Raw genomic sequence first — 13,561 nt, 5'->3', positions numbered from 1 at the left:
TCCTTTCCTTTTCTTTGCATGATTCTCCCCCATACAATATAAACACTATCTCTAATATATATAGTCTATTTCTCCCCCTTTTTTGAAAATAATACCAAAGATTTATTCAAAACTTATTTAAACAAAGACACCAATATAAGAAAGAAACTCAAAATGTACCTTAAGTATAAGCACTAAACTCTTATCCCAATTTTCTTGCAAAACTTTGCACATATGTAGAGAAATTTGAACTTCTATAGAGAGGTCTATCATCTGATCTACAATTGAGAAGTTGTTGTCATGGATCAATATTTTTGAGTAAACAATGTGCTTCTGCATTGTGTCCATGATGGGAAGGATCATATTCTGAATATCTATTAGTGAAGACTGGATCCTTGCTTCTTCTCTCAACAATTCTACCTGTATATCTGACAAGAATCTAATTTTCATATGATGTGCAGAGCATGAACTAGGGGCAAGTTTCAATTTTTGTGCACTAGCCTTCATAACGTCATCAATCTTTGTCAGTTTGCTCTTTATTTCCTTTGTGAACTCGGTAACATTGCATAATTTTCCAAAAAGTGATGAAACATTTGTGCAAGAATTTTCAAGATTGGTCAAAATTGAGGAAAAATCCACTTGTTGAATAGCAATTTGTTGAGCAATGTGCTCAAGCACTTTGTTATCAAATTTATTCTTTGCATTCTCAATCAATTTTTCTTAACCACTAGAGTCCTCATTAAATTTTTGGACTACTTTTTCCAATTGAAATAAAATATGTTGAGAAGTATCAACTTCAACACCTATTACCTTGGTCAAAATATCCTTAGCACTTTCTATGATTTTATATTCTCTGTTTGTTTCCTCTCTTAATTTCTTCTACTTTTCTTTCTTTTGCAGGAGTTGAGTAGCTATTTGCATTTTTTTCTATAGTTGCATTATCAAAATCCCACTTTGGAATCTCAATCTCCTCATCTAGTTCAATATCCTCCTATATCTTCTTTTCACTCAAAATTCTTGTACATGGTTGAGCCTTGGGTTCAATTGCCTTTGTAGCTATTGCCTTAGAAACTAGAATGGAAAAAATAGTAGAGATGGACTAGCAGTAAAAACTGATATAGTACTAATAGATGGAATGCTGACTGGTATGCTTACTGAATCTAAAATTGGTATACTTACAAAAGTATCCAAAGCTATAGAAAAAAAAATTGTAGAATCCAAAATTGGTATAGTTACAAAAGTATCCAAAGTTGTAGAAAACAAAATTGTAGAACTTGAAACTGTACTTACTGCTGAAGAACTCAAAATCATAGAACATGCTATACTCACTGCAGATGAACTTGACTCAAGAACTAAAGAAGAAGGAGGCTATGGCTTGGTAGATGAAGTGGTAGACACTTCCATTAGTGATGCACTAATTTGTGAGGTAGTGAAGAGTGATTGGCCATTTGATGTATCTATTGTGGTCACAATCAAACTTGTTGAGGCTAACTCCAAACTTGATGTAACTATTGATTTTCTTGGAGAATGAGGAAGTGAGGCAATGAATGCAGAAATTATCTTCATAGGATCAGTCTCCTTATCATCTTCTTTGACTTCCTCAGTGGCTTCTTCCTCTTTATCTTCTTCAACTTCTTTGTTGTCAAATTGTATTGTTTTAAAATTTGTTCCTTCTTCCTCATCATCACTATCATCATCCTTGACTTCTACTAGACAGTCACTTTGTTTATGTACATGATAAATATTCTTCCACATGCCTATTGAATTATTGACTACATGCTCTATATCTTTTTATAGGATTAAACAAGTATTGAATCTAAGATTCATCTTGTCTTCATTTTTCTTCATAGACTCTTTTACCTCAACATTTGTAAAGCTCGGTAACAACTGCCTCAAGGTTTGTTCATAAATAACTTTTTCTTCTACATGGCTGAGTTCCATTTTGGCTTTAATCTCTCTAATAGATCATTAGAAATCTAAGAGGCTACCTAATCAAGGGAATACTTCCATTTACCCATTTTGGTTAGCACCAATTCCTTAATCTATTTATTCTCAGCCTCTATCCTAGTCTCATACATTAATGATTTGAAGTTGGTTATGCCTAAACCTTCTTCCATTTGTTTCAATCTTTCCTAGAATATGAGAGGAGGCTTGCTAAACACAACTTTACTACCTTTCTTCCTAGATCTTCTGGTAAACACTATAGTGGATGGCTTGGGTGGCTTGGTGATGATCACCTTACCTTTCTTCTTCATTGGCTCTTCTTCCTTTTTTGACTCATCTTCATCCTTTGCTTCATCATTACCATCTTCTATTTTACCCTTGGTCAACAAAAGAGGTGTGCTGGTTTTGAGTTTTGTTATTCTACTCTTGCCTTTGTTAACCGCTTGTGGAAGCTTGATTTCAAGCTCTATTCTTGCCTTGGGCTCATCATATGTTCCAAAATGTGGTACCTTTGGATCAATAGGTTCATTTAACAAGGCTTCAATTATGTCTTTTGCTTCATCAATGTTCTACTCATACGGAAGAGGTTTTACCCATACAACTCTTGGAATCATTGCCTGAATGTAGACTTTGTCATCGTCTACCATGAAACAAACATCATCTTTGTAATCTTCAACCAATTTCTTGGGAATCCTATGTTAGAAATGCTTTAGGATAACTAAGAGGTGGGTGTGAATCAGTTATTCAAGGTCCAAATGTCCTATTCAAACTTTTCACTAAGTAGAGTGAGCCCATTCAATCATTCATTCATCCAAGCTTTAACTTTTCTAATTAAAAAATTGTTGTAAATCAGCATGCAAGCATAACATATAAGAAATCAACACATAACATAGTGATTTATGTGGAAACCCAATTTGGGAAAAACTACTAGTAACATGCTACTCAATTCTCACTCTTCTAAATGATGCCCTGTTAAAGGCTTACAACACACTATCAAATGTGACCTTGTTAGAGGATTTAACCACCCTGTTAGAAGTGGGTCTGGTTAGAGGACTTTAGAGCATTCACTTGGAATGCCACCTTATTAAAGAATTTACAAATGACTATTAGGCCAACCTAAGTCCATAAGATTTTTTAGATCTAATACAATTGCTAGAAAGTATTAGAAAATCTTGACCTGACTACAACATATAACTTATCTTCCAGATCGTAGATCACTTCTCAACTCATACCCTTGCCTAGCCTTCAATCTTTGCAACTTTGATAGCTTTCCCTCCTTTCAAGCTTAGTTTCCTTGAGTCTCCATACTCAATGTACCAGTGTAATCATCTCTTCATGACCACTTATAGAAGCAGAGCCTCTGTGTTCTTCCTTCTGTAGATGTCTTCTCCTTGACACCCTTCCAACCACTTCGTAGATTTAGCTAGTCAGCAACAACAATATCAACAAGCTTCTTGGTCTATGACTCCTTAAATAGAAGTCTTGGATTTCTTTTCTCACTTGATTCTTCCATTCTTTAATTTCAATTCATACATATTAGGTAGGATTCATTGCATCTAATCCATATTTTGTTACTTGTAGAAACTTCTTGAATAATCCTCTTAAATTTGCCAAAAAAATGGTTTACATAGAATTTTGTGCCACCAGCTCATCATCCTTATCTTCCAACTCATTCACAAAATTCAAAAAAACCACTTTGTCAGCTTAGATTTGGAAAATCTTCATCATTTGAAGTAACACAATAGCTTGACACTATTGAAATACTAGTGCTCGGCACATACTATGTTACTCGGCATCAACTGTGCTTTTCCTGATGCTCGACACCTCAAGATCACTTGGCACACACTAGAATTTCCTATTACTTGGCTCCTACTAAGAATTTTATCAGCTTCAACTAACTTGCTCGGCACCCACTAATGATCTTAGTTAAAGCTTTGTATTCAACCTTGTTACAACTTCTTTCTCCAATGTTTCTATGTGTAACCAACCTCTGTATCTTTAAGTATGTTATTAATACATCATTTAACCATTGTCTTAACTGATCCTTGCACTTCATTACAACATCATAACTAAACCTTTCCCTTAGGTTCTCTTGTTACACTTGTTGATCAAATCCTTTTCATCAATCAACTAAGTGATATTACTTAGATCTTATAAGAAAATGTCATTCCTACAAACAACAAGTTTGGCATCAATGAAAAAATAATGATTGAAAACAACAATCTTCTTTCTTTGCTACAATCTTCCTTTTTGATCTTTAGAAATGAGCTTTTCAATCAAATTTCCAATAATCTCCCTCTTTGGCATTGATGGAAAACCAAACTGATCAACCATCAGACTAAACTATTCAACCACAAGCTAACCAGGTTAGAACAATAAGTCAAATGCCAAAAAGTAAATTGTAACTTCACATCTCCCTTTACTATTCTAATAGCTTCATTTCTACTTCTCCCTCTTTGCCATTATTTCCTTCTACTTTGTTTTTCTCCCTCTATATTGCTCATCTTCTACTATTCTAATCAACTTCTGATTCTTTCTTCATTTGATCAATACCTCCCTCATACTTTTGATTACCAGATCATCATCGTGTGATCAGTTTTTCACATCTTCTCCTCTTGTTGATCAATTTCTCACATCTTCTCTCTCTTTAACAACAATGCCCAAGGAGTACTAACATCTTAGTATCAAGATGTAGCTCTTGTAGGTTCATTCAACTTCTCCCTCTATCACCTTGCTTGTGACTAATTTGGAACTTCAGTACATCTACTACTTTAGGCATGAATCCTAAAGTCAACATCCTCTGCATGAATGTATAGAATATTCAACAATCAATTTATTCGATTCAGGGAATTCTTGCTTTTTGCTTCAAGTAGCCTTGGCTAGGAGTATTACCCTTAACTTACCTCTAAGTTATTCAAAATCATCTTTTGGTAGTTCCTTTGTGAAGATATCAACAATCTATTCCTTTGAGCTAACATATTCCATCTTCACTTATTTGTCTTCCACCAACTCTCTTACATAGTAATACTTGATTGCAATATGCTTGGTTTTGGTATCCATTACAGAATTCTTTGATATGTTAATAGCACTTGTATTATCACAATAAAGTATCACTGGCTCACTTACTTCTTCCTTCATACCTTGCAGCAAGTGTTTGATCCATACAATATCGGTACAATTTATAGCAGCTGCCACATATTCAGCTTTAGTAGTAGATTGTGAGGTACAACTTTTTTTTTTGATGGTCCATGTAATCAACCTTTTTCCTAAGAAAAGTGCTCCTCCACTGGTGCTTTTTCTATCATCAATGTTACCTCCCTAATCTACATTAGTGTAGGCTCTCAGCTCAAATTTCTTAATTCTCTTGTAGTACAAACCAAAGTCATTAGTTCCTTTTATGTACCTCAATATTCTCTTCACTACCATTAAGTTATTTTCTCTTGGATTTGCTGAAAATCTTGCCACTATTCCAATAGCTAATGTACTGTATAGTCTACTATGTATAACATATTGCATCTTTCCAATCATTGATCTATATAATGTCTGATTTACTTTAGTTGATTCATCATTCTTAGATAACTTATGTCCTATTACCATTGGTGTGCTTATTGGTTTTGAATCTTCTAACCCTAATTTCTTAAGTATCTCTTTGATGTATTTGGATTGGGTCACAGATATGCTATGTTTCAATTGATGTACTTGTAACCCAACAAAGAATTTGATTTCTCCAAACATTGACATCTCAAATTCATGCTTCATTTGATCAAAAAATTATTTGCATAGAACATCTTTGCCTCCAAATATTATGTCATCAACAAAGATTTCTAATATCAAAATGTCTTTACCTTTTTCAACTTTGATGTATAAGTTGTTGTTGTCATCTATTCTCTCAAATCCAATCTTTACAAGATGTTTATGCAGTCTCTCATACCATGCTCTAAGTACATGCTTCAATCCATAAAGTGATTTGTGCAATTTGCAAACCATGTCCTTGTTTTTCTCATCAAAAAATCTCTCTAGTTGTTCTATGAAGACTTCCTCTTCTAGTATACCATTCAGAAAAGAAAACTTCACATACATTTGGTATACTTTGAAACCTTTGTATGTAGCATATGCAAGTAATGTTCTTACTCCTTCCATTCTTGGAACTGGGGCAAATGTTTCCCCATAATCTAGTCCTTCTTCTTGTTCATAGCCTTTGCAAAATATCATGGCTCTATTTCTTGTTATCTCACCATTCCCATCAAGTTTGTTTCTAAACATCCATTTGGTACCAATCATGTTCTTATCATCTTGTCTAGGAACTAGAGACTATGTTTTGTTCTTCTCAATCTAATCTATCTCTTCTTCCATGGCTTTATACCAGTCAACATCTTGTAGTGCATCTTTCACTATTTTAGGTTGAACCTTGCTCAATAGACATGATTCATTCCTCAATCTATTCCTTGTCATTGGTCTGGCATCCTTGTCACCAATGATTTGATCTACAAGGTGATGTCTTCTCACATACTTAGCTAATCTGGGTTCTATTCTTCTTTCCATGTTTGATCCTTTAGCTTTAGAATCATTTTGTTCTTCTTCATTTGACACTTCATCATTCCTCTCATGTGCACTATTTTTAGAATCAGAATGTGCATTTTCTACATTTTGTAGCTCTGCTTTTGAATGTATCTTAGCATTCACAAGCTGAGACTCAGCAGATACTGAAATTTTTTGTTGATTCCCAACTTGATTAGCAACATTGTCTTCTATAGTCATTCTTTCATAGAATTATACAAAGGATCTATAATCCTCCGATTTCTTGTACTTATCAACCTGAACTTATGCATGCTCATCAAAACTTACATTTTCACTCTCCACAATCTTGTTAGTGTTAGTGTTCAAATACTTATATGCCTTACTTCTAGTGGAGTATCCAAGGAATATGCCTTCATCACTTTTTGCATCAAACTTGTCATTTCTAGTATCTTTAAGAATATAGCATTTGTTGGTGTTTGAAAACGTTACCCATTTCCAATTACCCTGATGAGAACAAAACACATCTAGGGACAGCTAACTCCCATTTTCAACATGCCCATTCAGACACCAAGCCAACTATAAGGCATGACCCTTCTTCTTCTTCAGGCTCTACAAAACCTAGGCAGGTGGACCTACAGATTCTTCATATGGTACCAATTATCAAAGCATACACTAAATCTAATATGAAGCAGATAAGACCCTTATTTCTCCTAATAACTCATGAAATAACATCAATCTACAATAGCTAAATACAGATCTAGGAACCTCATAAGCTAAGTGAGGGCATTCTATTATAGCTCTTCAACATCAAAGGGGAAAAGCATTTGATTATTGATGTTGAGTTTCAACAAATCCTCAAACATGCAGCAATATAACAAGTGATCCTATAACTAATTAGTGCCTAATCCATTTGGCAATTTCATGAATTCAAAACATACATCTGTGACATCAGGACAATATTACATATACCTAGACATTAGATCTATCTAATCACCTTGTGATTCAGACATCAATGTTCATCCAGATCTCATTCTCACAAAATATCCTTCTCAACATAACTAGTAACCCTGTCAAACACATTAAGCATTTACTTGGCACTTTGTTCCAATAGAAAAATATATCAGACATACAACCTGAAGGGGAAGCAAATGGATCTCAGCTCTTTGTTTCAAGACCACATAAGACTATAGATTACTGAGATAGGAGACAAGAAACAAAATGAAACTAGTGAAATTATTGCTCATATGTATTAATTTTATTTGAAAATATACATTCAGATGCATGAAATCAAAACATGAAACAACCTAACATCTCAAAACTATCTATATTATCTTTACACATGCTATTCACATGAGAGAAATATGCTGAAGAATGAACTTGGAATCAAAGATCTAGATCCAACCAAGTGGTCTAACAAAAAGACTAAAGATTTCCAACCCACAATGGTTTCACAGTAACAAGAAATTGGAACCCCTAGAAAGGATGAAAGATAGAAAGATATAGCAAAGGAAAGAATCTCAGATCTGATCTTCAAGTGACAAGTGTCCATTTGAAATGCAATCCTCTGTAACTGAATAAATTCTTCCTTTCATCTCCCATTCTGATCTGATCTTATTTCATCATTTGTGTTACTAACTTGCAAAATATCTCTACTGAAATGATGAAACCTTTTTGAGTCACCAAAATATTTGATTTACCTTATAAAATGCTAGTAAAATTTGAGATTTTACTGAGTGAACACTATTAGAATTTGACCCAAACTACATTTCAACTATCTTTTAACCACATTTAAGTCATCACCTTGTTAGAAATCAAATCTGAACTTCCTGGTCTGAATACAATTGCAATTCAGGTACCTAAGACAAATCTTCCTGTAGCTCAAACATACTACTACCTATGTAAAAACTGACCTCATATTTGGAAAATTTAGATCTTCTCGATTCTGATGGTATATTGGAGTGCATATTTAGCCTCCCAGAAATGCCCAAAAAGTCAATTTGAAAAATGCTCCTCTATTACAAAAGTTTAGGTCTGTCTACAAATTTTAAATTTTAAATTGAAAATTTTAAATTTATCTAAAGTTAAACTTTAGAATTAATCCCCTTTTGAAATTTAAAATCTGCACAGCACATTCAAAATTAAAAATTTTGATATTTTAAACAATGTTGAATTGCCTTGTGTTGGAAATATTCAAGATATAACAGTTTACTGAGAGGGGAGGGGTGAATCAGTAAACATAAAATCTTAAATCAATTCATATTAACCAGTAAAATATTTAATCACCTAATTCTACAGTATGTAGACATTCATAACACATAAGCACAGAGATTTTGGTGACCCAGAAACCTTCCAAAATAGAAAGTAAAACTGGGGTGGGGATGAAACCCACAAATCTTCTTTACTGCAGTAGGAAGTTAGCCGGTTAAGGCATACAATGATCACTTCTGGTGATCTGCCCTGTTAGGAGCATAAAGGATTGTTATATCCACCTTGTTAAAGGATTTGAAACATACTTCATAAGTATGCACTCTGTTAGGAGATTTAGTACAAAGACTGTTAAGTCTACCCTGTTAAAGGATTTATAAAAACTGATTCACCTGTTAGAATGAAACAGTGGATCTGAATACAACTGATTTCTGATAAGATCCACTATGCTCTGATTGTCCTTGATATGACAGATAAAACATTTCTGCTCCAATGCTGACCTTGCTGAAAACCTTCAAAATTCAGCTTACATGCTTTCGCACACATTCTTCACATACTTCATATATTTCACATATATTTCGAATGATACAATACATTACATATATATACCATCCAAGTTAAAATTACATGTAATAGTCGGCTGAATAAAAGTAGACAAAATTTAACTGAGTCGGCCAAATAGCAAAACAAACTCGGTAGAACAAACTTCTTTGTTTACCAACTAAGCTCGGTTAACACTGAGTCCTATGTTAACCGACCGAACTTAGTTAACACTGCATCCGTCTTTACTTGGTTAATATTGAGTTCTTAATTAACCGACTGAACTCGGTTAATGCTGAGTTCTTAGTTAACCGACTGAACTCGGTTAATACTAAGTTCTATGTTAACCGACTGAACTCGGTTAACACTGAGTTCTTCTTTACTCGGTTAATACTGTGAGAAAAGTGTTGTCACTAATGGAAAATAACTTTATGCCAACAATCTCCCCCTTTGGCATTAGTGACAAAAACAATTATGTATCAAAGTTTATGTACAAAAATTGACATACATTTCAAAAAGTTTCCAAAATTGTAGATCTTATTAGATGTATGTCTCCCCCATACAATATGCACAGTATTTACAGATCAATACATATATCTTTGCACGGATAGCTCTGAAGTTCTGAAGTTCTGTCTCCCCCTTTTTGATAATAATGCCAAATAACATATATTTACACTGAGATTTCAAAATGAGAGAGAAATTCTGAATGTACCTTGAGAATAAGAGCCAAAGTCTTATCCCAATTTTCTTACAAAATTTTGCTGGAGGAGAGTGCAATTTGAATTTCTGCAGAAAGTTCAATCATATGATCTGCAACTGAGAAATTGTTGTCATGAATCAATGTTCTGGGATGAGCAATATGCTTTTGCATTGAAGTCATGACAGGAAGAATCATATTCTGGATATCTATGAGAGTAGACCTGATTCTTGCTTCCTCTCTCAGCAATTCTGCCTGTTTCTCCGACAAAAATCTTATTTTATGATGATGGGATGAACTTGTACTGAGGTCAGATTGCAGCACTTGGGCACTGACCTTCATATCCTCATCAATTTTATTCAACTTTTCTTTTATATCCTTGGTATACTTAGTAACATCACAGAGTTTTCCAAAAAGTGAAGTTACATTATTAAAAGAATTCTCAAAATTATTCAAAATTGTAGACAATTTTACCTGATTTAATGCAATATGCTGAGCAATGTGCTCAAGCACCTTATTGTCAAATTTCTTCTCTGCCTTTTCAATCAACTTTTCTTGGCCGGAGGTATCCTCATTAAATTTGTTTACAGCCTCTTCCAACTGAATCAAAATGTGTTGAGTAGAATCTACTTCAACACCTATAGCCTCTGTTATAATATTTTTAGCATTTTCAATGATGCTATATTCCAGATCTCTTTCATGCCATAGCTATTTCTGCCTAGCCTTCTGCTCTAATAGCTGACTGAGCATTCTCATTTCATCAACTGATGCTGTATCAAGATCTATTTTAGGAAGGATAATGTCCTTATCCAAATCAATTTCCTCATCTAGTGTCTTGCTGGAAAACATGTATCTTTTTGCTTTTCCAGCAAAGACTTCATCTTGACCCTTGTGAACTGAGACGATAGTTGATGAGGCAGGGTTGGCTGATAAGACTGGAATAGGACTATGTAAAGGAAGACTAAGAGATGTGCAAATGGTATCAAAAATTGATGTTGCTGTACAGGATGGAGTGGAAGAGCTAATACTTGCCAAAATTTGATTAAGAGAAGTCAAAATTGTAGTATTTGTAGGTACTCTTATTATACATTCTGCAGTAGAGGTTGATGTGCATGATGAACTTACTGCAGAGACTGATGAAGACTCGGTTAATGAAGGTGGCTGCAGCTCGGTTAATGAAGTGATTGGCACTTGCATAGATGGTACACAGAGCTGAGAGGATTTACCAGTAGAAGCTATTTCCATAGTTGATGTAACTGTTTTGGATGGAGAGTGTGGAAGAGATGCAATGACTTCAGTTGCAATTTGTACTGGATCTTCTTCCACCTTTGCTTGTTCATCTTCTTTCTCCTCCATTTCTTTTTCAGCTTCTTCTTCCTGTAATTCTCTCTTAGCCTCTTCTTCCACTTCTAACATGATTGAATGAAGATCCTCTGGAATATCTTCAATATCATCATCATCTTCATCATCATTACTGTTGTCAATGTCCTTGATTTCAACAGTATCATCACTGGATTTGTGTAGATGATAGATGTTTTTCCACATGTTTGTTGCATCATTTACCACATGCTCAATGTCTTTGACAAGTATCAAACAGGTGTGGAATCTAATCATCATATTGCCTTCGTGATTTTTCAGTGATGCTTTTACTTCAGCATTAGTGAAACTTGGTAGGAGATTCTTCAGTGTCTGGTCATAGATGTCTTTTACAGTCTTGGTTGCAGCTTCCCATCTGATTTGCAACCTCTCCAATAGTTCTTTGGAGATCTGGGAGGCTATCTGGTCCGGTGAGTATTTCCATTTTCCCATCTTGTTCAGTACCAGTTCCTCAATCTGCATCTTTTCTTGTTCTGTTCTGGTTTCAAACTTCAATGCTTTGAAGTTTGTGAAGCTAGCACCTGCTTCTAATTGCTTCAATCTATCCTCAAATGTGAGTGGAGGCTTAACAAGTACAGGTTCTTTCTTTCCTTGTCTTGTTCTCCTGGAGAAGACTGCAGAGGCTTGCCTTTTAGGTTTGGTGATGATCACCTTGCCTTTCTTTTGTTGAGGCTCCTTTTCCTTATCTGACTCGGTTTCCTCTTCTTCTTCTTCATCTTCTCCTTTGCCTTCTGTTATCATAAGAGAGCCCACTTCCGTCTTCAGTTGGGTTATCTTTCTCTTTCCTTTGCTAATGGCCTGAGGAATTTTAATTTGGAGCTCAATTCTGGCCTTAGCTTGATCATATGTTCCAAAAATTGGTTGCCTTGGGTCTACTGGTTCATTCACCAGTGCTTCTATGATATCCCTAGCTTCGTCAATTTTTACCTCATAGGGAAGAGGTTTCACCCATGCTACTCGAGGCCTGGCTGCTTGAATGTATACCTTGTCGCAATCTACCATGAAGCATATGTCTTCCTTGTATTCTTCAACCAGTTTGGGTGGAATTCGGAACCTATGATTCATCTTTTCCTTAAATTCTTCAAAATAGTTATCCAAAATAATATCAAAATTTTCACCTAGTTCTACAATGAACTCGTTTATCTGATAAAGAATTGGTATATCTTTTCTCCATACTACTGATCCCTTTGATGGAAAAGATTTTTGAATATAGAAGAATAAACAAATCAAAAGCGAACCAAATTTGTAGGGATTGTTCTTGGAGGTTCTAATGCTTTCCATATTCTTATTGAATTGGGATAAAAGTAATTCTGATAAATCAAATTCTAAATTCTTCTTCACTATTTTGTACGCCAGATCCACAGCTTCACAGGGTACACTGTTTGGACGGCTTGAACTATAGATTTTTTGAGCAATGACGTGAATGCCAAATCTCAATTCGACGTCAGCTACAGTATTCAGCTTAAGTCCCCTACCATCCCATTCTGCTTGGGTCAGTTTCTGCAATTCCTCCCGACCTAGGGTTTTGGTAGTCTTGGCTTTGCTCAGCATGGGGAGTCCAGTAATTTTGTTAATCATTTTCTTTGTGATGAGCACTGGTTGCTCTAACCACAATTGGCCATTGTGAACTCGACTGAGTACATACCTAACCCATTTAACTTGAAATTTCCTTGGCAAGTGCGAAATGTGGGTTAACCCTTTTGTTTCAAGATGCTTATGTTCGGGTTTTAGGTTTCCATCTATGCTCATTTCACCTAGGGCATTATCAATTTCTAGGTTTCCAAGTTCTTGAATAGAGCATTTAAAATGAGATCTTATATCATTGACAAGAAGTACCTTTGAAGGAATTTGAGATTGAGCACCATTAGGGTCCAGTGATTCTGCAATAGCTGGTGCTAATTTGAAGTTCGGCGCCTTCCATTCCTCTCCTCTAACCAGCATTTCTGAGCCTTTCTTAGTCTTAGAGCTTCCACTTCTGGATGCCATTGTCACTTGGTAGGTGTAGAAAAATTCTGAATTGATTCTTTTCGCTCTTTTGAAAAATTCGCTAGGAAATGTCTTAAGCTCGCTCTGAAATTGCAGAAAATACCTTAGCTCTTTGTTCGCAGTAAAAATTTAGATCAAATTTTGCCCCTTTTGATAACAAGTTTGCCATAAATGTTTTGGTACGATGGCAGAAGAAATGACAGGTTGTCATCCACTAGCTCGGTAGATATTATCAACTCGGTGATCGAAAGAAAATATTGAAGTACCGACCTTACTCGGTTAGGTCACGAACCGACCTTGCTCGGTTGACACAAC

This window comes from Cupressus sempervirens, chromosome 3 (assembly GCF_028749045.1).
Source record: "Cupressus sempervirens isolate cs-2001-9-10 chromosome 3, ASM2874904v1, whole genome shotgun sequence".
Lineage (NCBI taxonomy): Eukaryota > Viridiplantae > Streptophyta > Pinopsida > Cupressales > Cupressaceae > Cupressus > Cupressus sempervirens.
This window is presented reverse-complemented; position numbering follows the sequence as displayed.